Below are 7,109 nucleotides of genomic sequence, written 5' to 3' on the forward strand. Positions count from 1 at the left end.
GAGACACAGGAGACAGAAGCTATTTCGTTGTTTGGCCAACTGAGTGCAGTAAACCTGAACCTGAAAGTTTTAACCATGAAAGTGAGTAAAGGGTGAAATGTCGGTATGTGGACTGCCGCCAAGAACCGCTAGGAGAAATAAAAGAAGAAACAAAACCCTCCAGTTAAAACACCAGTGGAAAAACACTTCTTAAAAACAAACACTGAGAAGCACAATGTGCTTTTATTGTGCCTGGGATTTTTTTAAACGGGCTTTGGAAAGGAGTCTCTTGGTGTTTATAAAGTTCATCCTGAATAAAGGGCTACTCCAGGGCAGTTGGGCATGTGGCCTCAGGGCCCAGAACTCGCAATTCACTATTCCTTGTGAGGAGGGACGGCAGGTGTGTGGGTGCCGTGAAGGAAGGGAGGAGGGGGCCAATGTGAGGCTTTGTCCTCTGACCAGGAGGAGATGGCATTTCTATCTCCTTTCCTAGAGGAGGAGCAAGGTTTAGAGAGGCTCATGCCCTGCCCCAGTGAGACAGCTGGTGAAAGCTGTTGTCAGAGCTGAAGCCCAGATGCCTGGGGACTCTGGGATGGGTGCTGGGCACATAAATCTGGGAGATGGAGGAAACCCTGCTTCTCTTCCTTCACAAGCTCATGCCACCAGCAGCATCAGGCCTGGCAGAGTGGACAATGAAACTACGTGACAACACTCACCCGGGTCTATAGCAAGGCTCTGAAAACTGCAGCCTTCGGCCCCGTCCGCCTGCTGCCCGCTTTGTAAATGCTGGCCTGCGGGGACACAGGCACGCCGTCCCGTGAGCTATGTCTGAGCTGCCTTCCTGCTAAAGGCACAATTGGGCAGTTGCAGCAGGGACTGCATGAACCTTTACACTGTTTACAGAAATGTTTCCTGAACCCTGGTGTAAAGCCAGAGAGCTGCCTGCAGAGGGACGTCCCCTCTCACCTCAGAGCTCCCTTCCCACAACCAGGCAGCGGGAGTCCCCACTCTCCACCTCGTGGCCACCGGGCCAGCTCCGCCCCTTGGCACAGCACACGCCTGGCTGATGGCAGTGGAAAGGGCAGTCTGGCCAAATAATGCATCGGTAGGGCTGCTCCGTTCTCACTTCCCTGATCTGTGAGCTCTGTGAGCACAGGCTGAGGCAAACTCATTTTTGCATTCCTAGTAAGTAACTAATAGGTACTCAATAATTTTTATTTTAATAAATAAATAAATGCCCAGTGGATTAATTTTTTAAAATTAATAAATGAGCGAGTGCCTTAACCCCAACTGTTGAGAACCTCATCCCAGTCAGACCACCCAGAACCTCAATTCAAAAGGATGGACCCAGACAAGAGGGTTTCTGGGCAGCTATGAATTTAGCTCCTCTCCATGCCAATATCCTTTTAATATTTATTTCACATTTATTTAGTGAGGAAAACAGATTTTTCTTTTGGTAAAAATTGTATATATATTAATTTCCATTTAGGGGATTATTAGCTATGTTAATTATGACATAGCATCTAAACTTACTGTATTTGGACTTACCTTTCGTTTCAGTTTTTCCATCACTTGTGACTGGATTACAATTAGTCATTCGCAGACACAAAGAATTGAAAGAACACAGGCTTACTTAAATAGATTTAAAAATCATTTTCCTGGCTTCCATTACCCCAAAAACATTTTCCATTTTTCTGGAGTCCTTATTATCTCTTGAATTTTCTTTTGCACTTTCTGAACACACTTTTTAGATACATAGTAAACAATCTACAATTTATGTGATAAAACAAACTGCTCAGTCCCAGGAAACATCCCTATGCAGCCCATTTTTGGGTTTCAGAACCTCAGCTGACCATGTGGTCACTTCAGCTAAAGAGACCAATGACCACACCTTCAATATTCACTCAAATAAGGAAGACGAGCATATTCAAGGAGTGGCCCTACTTTCACTTGACAGGATTAGCCGCTTTGGTGGATATAGGACCCGTTTGTATTTAGGCCTTTATCTAAAGCATTGGTTCTCAACCTTGGCTGCTCATTAGAATCACCTGGGAATCTTTTTAAAATCCTGATTTCTGGGCCTCATCCTCCGGAAATTCTGTTTCTTTGTTACTAATGTTGTGGCTCCACCCCATAACAAAGAAATAGAATTTCTGGAGGATGAGACCCAGAAATCAGGATTTTAAAAAGATTCTCAGGTGATTCTAATGTGCAGCCAAGGCTGAGAACCACTGATCTAAAGAGTCATACAGGGAAACCTGAATTAATCATCCCCCATTAGTGACCGATCCCAATAAGGATTGAGTACATCTACAACCTGGTGCCTAGAGAAACTGCTCAGATAGCTGCCTATCAATCCAACTCAGCCTGGTCGCTTACTTTCATCACAAAGATCATGTCAATTCACAGCATCCTAGTGATAGCTGGCCATGAAGTAACAATGATAACAATAACAGCTGCCACCAGAATGTGAGCTCTATCAGGCAGGCATGCCTCTCAGTGTTGCTCACTCACTGCTGCACCGCCAGCTCCCAGGACCCTGTCCCACCTGCTCAGGGGAGGCAAGCAGGGTCTGGCTAAGCCGTGCGTCAGGGGCAACAAACAGGAGCTCGACAAACACTGGGCATCCCAAAAAGTATACACACGTTAACAGCCGATAGCTCAATTTTCTAAAATGTGTTTTTTATTGATTTCAGAGAGAAGAAGGGAGAGGAAGAGATAGAAACATCAATGATGAGAGAGAATCATCGATCAGCACAACCCCACTGGGGATCAAACCGGCAACCGGGCATGTGCCCTGAATGGGAATTGAACTGTGACCTCCTGGGTCATAGGTCGATGCTCAACCATTGATCCACACCTGCTGGGCTGATAGCTCAATTTTGAAAATGAAATGTATTTTAATAATCACGGCCTTTATAATTATTCAAAGTGTGTATATACATTTCTGGACACCCTATATTTGTTGAATGAATGAATTTGCTGAAAGATTACTGTAGCTAAGGCATTATGTCCATATAACAGGTGAGAACATTAAGGTTCAGAGGTTAATTGACTTGCCCTAATACACACACGGCTGGTGAAAGAGCTAAACTGAGGCCTGTTAGACCTCAAGATCTTTGCTCTTTACACAGTTCCACTTGATCCCATGCAGGCTATGGTGTCGATTATATCAGAGAACTAATTAGAGTATTCTGACTAGTAAGACACAAAGAGCACATATCAGAGTATTTGCTCACCACAAAATATTAGTTACCCCAGGGAACAGCTTAAAGGCTGTCCGTAGGGCAGCAGAAAGCCTCCTTTATTGCCAACTGCAGACAAGGACCAGCCAGAACTTTCAGCAAGCCAGTGGTAATGAGGCGAGGCTTTACCTGACTCTCCTGGGCAGATTGGTGAGGTAGAGAGGGTGAGAAGTCTGAAATTGCAGAAAACAATCTTTGAGCATGTTCTAAGCCTTCTCTTGGTTTTTCTAGTAAGTTGCTGGTTTTATAACAGATGGGCATCCTGCCTCAGCTCCATGGGCAGGCAGGGAGAACCATATCCCAGGTGTAGTGGGGTCTGTGTGTCTGTGTGTCTGTGTGCTGTGAGCTCCTCTCCCATGTCACATAGCACACATACATTTCTGTAAGGTTGTGTGTGCAGAGGTAAGTGTGAAAGGGCACACGCCGGCTTCTGACAGCAGTCAATATTGGTCAGCTCGAAGCAGCACATCTTAAAGCAGAATTCAGTGGCACCAGCCTCAGACTCACTGGGCTGGGCTGGGAGCTTGCTAAAGTGAAGATTCTCAGATATGCCCCAGATCTGCTAAATCAGACCCTCTGGGGGCGGGTCCCGGGGAAATGTGCCTTTTAACACATTCCCTGGGTGGTTCTTATACGCACTAAGACGAATGAGAACCACTATTCAAGGAATTGGGTAAAAGAGGGATATTCACTTTTTATGTTTAAATGTATGTAGTATTTGATACTTTTGTAATTAAAAAGTACAGCTATGAAGGAAGAACGGAATGGAGGGAGAGCAGAAAAAGACAGTACAGTGAGGAAGGGAAGGGTGCGGGTATAGGAGCCCCATCTCCAGTTTAAAACCTTCTGTCCCATTGTCCCTTTCAATCTGCTCTTCCTTGCTGTCCCCTCTCTCTGTTCGATGTGCCACCACCACTAGGTCACCAGCACCACACTGTCCCCCCTCCAACACAGACCAGCGCCAGTGCAGGTTCCGGGCGGAACTGCCTGTCTGGGTGCAGAAACAGACGTTAATATTTCATGAGCAATAGAGCAAAGCCAAACCTCACAAGAATTGTTTACCAGCTTGCCTGTTTAACATGAACAAATAAATCCGCCACCTCCAAGCTTCCCGTTGACGGGGCATGTATTCCACACACCACGTTACATAATGAAGGTTGTTTTGTTTTGCTTTTTAAAATGAAGTTCTTTCACCTCAAAGGACAGAAAAAGTCCGGCACCTTGAATTCTCAAATATTAAGTTTTCCACGGTGGAGCCTTTAAAATGAAGCCATTCAGTTCCTATCTTCCTGGCAGGGCAGAGCTAAGCAATCGCCAAACTGATCGCAGATAGAGGGCCGGCACTTAGGAGGCGCTCCCTTCCCACCTGGGAATTTCAGTGGCCGCCACTGACCCCGCCATTGACCCCTCTCAACTTCTGCTTATGAAACGAATCTCTCACTGAGCTGGGTACTTGGCACAGGTTGCCCCTAACCCGCCTGCCAACCCCAGAGAGGCGGCCTGAGGAGCCTCTGCACATGTGAAGTGAGACAAAGTCAGCGCCCTGAGCCTGGGCGCAGGCGCTTTGGCCATCACAGCGGCTGCTCCTGCGGTTTCCTGGCTGCTCCCAGCTACACTGAAAAGGTAAATGTAACTCCTCTTCGTGGGTCATCCGCACATAACCAGCTGCGTGGGTGGAGCCCCCTTTCCAAGAGGCCCGACCCATCCATTCAGAAAGGGGGTCCTAGACCTGGGCTCCGCACTGGACTCACCAAGGAACCCTGGGAAACCCGATCTACACCCCAGCCCGGTGAGGGCCCCGGCATCAGCGTTTGGTGAGGTTCTGCAGGTCATTCCAACCCCCGGCGGAAGCAGAGGCGGAGCCCCTGGTCCCAGCCAAAGTCAGCCTTGCGTGACCCTCTCTGCTCCAGCCTTGTGTGACCAGGGCTTGTTGTGACCCGCAGCACTGGCGTTATCTGGGGGCCTGTTACAAAGGCCGACTATTGGTCGTGTTTGTTCATTTGTCGTTTTTAATTATATTTCCCACATATGAGTGAAATCATATGGTTCTTGACTTTTTCTAAACTGACTTATTTCTCTTAGCATAATATTCTCAAGGTCCATCCATGTCGTCACAAAGGGCAACATATTATCTTTTCATATGGCTGAGTAGTATTCCATTGTGTATAGTACCACATCTTCTTTATCCAGTCCTCTATTGAGGGACACTCTGGTTGTTGCTATGTCTTGGCCACCGTGAATAATGCTGCAATGAACATAGGGGTACACATATCGTTATAAATAAATGTTCTCAATTTTGGGGGTAGATATCCAAAAGAGAGGTTGCTGGGTCATATGGTAGCTCTATTCTTTATTTTTTGAGGAACTGCACACTGTTTTTCATAGTGGTTGTACCAGTCTACATTCCCACCAGCAGTGAATGAGGGTTCTTTTTCCTCCACAACTTCTCCAACACTTGTCATCACCTATCTTGTTGATAATAGCCATTCTAACAGGTGTGAGGTGGTATCTCATTTGATTTGCATTTCCCTAATAGCTAGTGAATTTGAGCATCTTTTCATATATCTGTTGGACATTTGTATGTCTTCTTGGGAGAAGTGTCTGCTCAGGTCCTCTGCCCATTTTTTATTTTTTTAAATCCTCACCCCAGCATATGTTTTTATTGATGAGAGAGAGAGAGGGAGAGAGAGAGAGAGAGAGAGAGAGAGAGAGAGAGAGAGAGAGAGAGAAGAGAGAAAACATTGATCAGTTGTCTCCTGTATGCACCCTGACCTGGAATCAAACCCCTCGACCTTTCAGTGTAAGAGATGAAGCTCCAACCAACTGAGCCACACCAGCCAGGGCAATCCTCTGCCCATTTTAAAAATTGGATTATTTGGGGGTTTTGTTGTTGTTTTTGAGTTATGTGAGTTCTTTGTATATTTTGGAGATTAACCTCTTATCGGAGGTGTTTGCAAATATCTTCTCTTATTTGATTGGACAACTTTTGGTTATATCGACAGTTTCTTTTGCTGTGCAGAAGCTTTTTAGTTTGACATAGTCCTATTCATTTATTTACTTTTGCTTTTACTTCCCTTGCCTTTGAGGTCAAACTCATAAAAATCTTCTCTTAAGACCAAGGTCCGTAAGTTTAGTACCTATGTTTCTTTCTATGTCATTTATTGTTTCAGGTCTTATATTTAGGTCTTTGATCCCAGACTGTTCTATGGATGTCACCAGAGTGGAAGGGGTGGGGGGTAGTAAAGGATAAAGGGAGTCAAATATATGGTGACAAGGAAATTTTATTTTGGGTGATAACCACATAATGCAATATACAGATGATATATTGTGGAATTGTACACTTGAAACCTATATAATTCTATTAACCAACGTCACTCTAATAAATCTAGTTAAAATAAATTAATTTTTAAAAAAGAAAGGCAGACTGTCAGGTCCAGCCCAGACCCTGGGTGGGAATTTTCGTTTTATCGAGGTCCGTGGGTGACTCAGACATTAAAGTCCAGCGGCATAGCTCCATATGCTCCACTGTTTGAGAATCAGGCAGATGCCCACACTCTCAGTCCTGGGCAGGGGTTGTGTCGTAAGCCCCTATCAGAAACACCTTAGAAACAGGTACAGGATGAAGGGATGATCCCCTCCAAAGCCCCCCTGAGTCTCCTGCATCCACAGGAACGGAATGGAGCCCAAGAGCTCTCATACGCCACGTGGCCACATCACGGTTCTTCACATTTTCTGAAAACAGATGATCACTGTGATAACAAGGGTTTTTATTTCCTTGTGTCTTAATGATCTTTTGTCATGAAACAGCATATTAACTTAGTAGCTTAAAATAACTATTTATTTACAAGTAACAGATAATTATTGCTCAAATAAATAACAGCTATT

This window comes from Myotis lucifugus, unplaced genomic scaffold (genome assembly GCF_000147115.1).
Source record: "Myotis lucifugus unplaced genomic scaffold, Myoluc2.0 scaffold_21, whole genome shotgun sequence".
Taxonomy (NCBI): Eukaryota; Metazoa; Chordata; class Mammalia; order Chiroptera; family Vespertilionidae; genus Myotis; species Myotis lucifugus.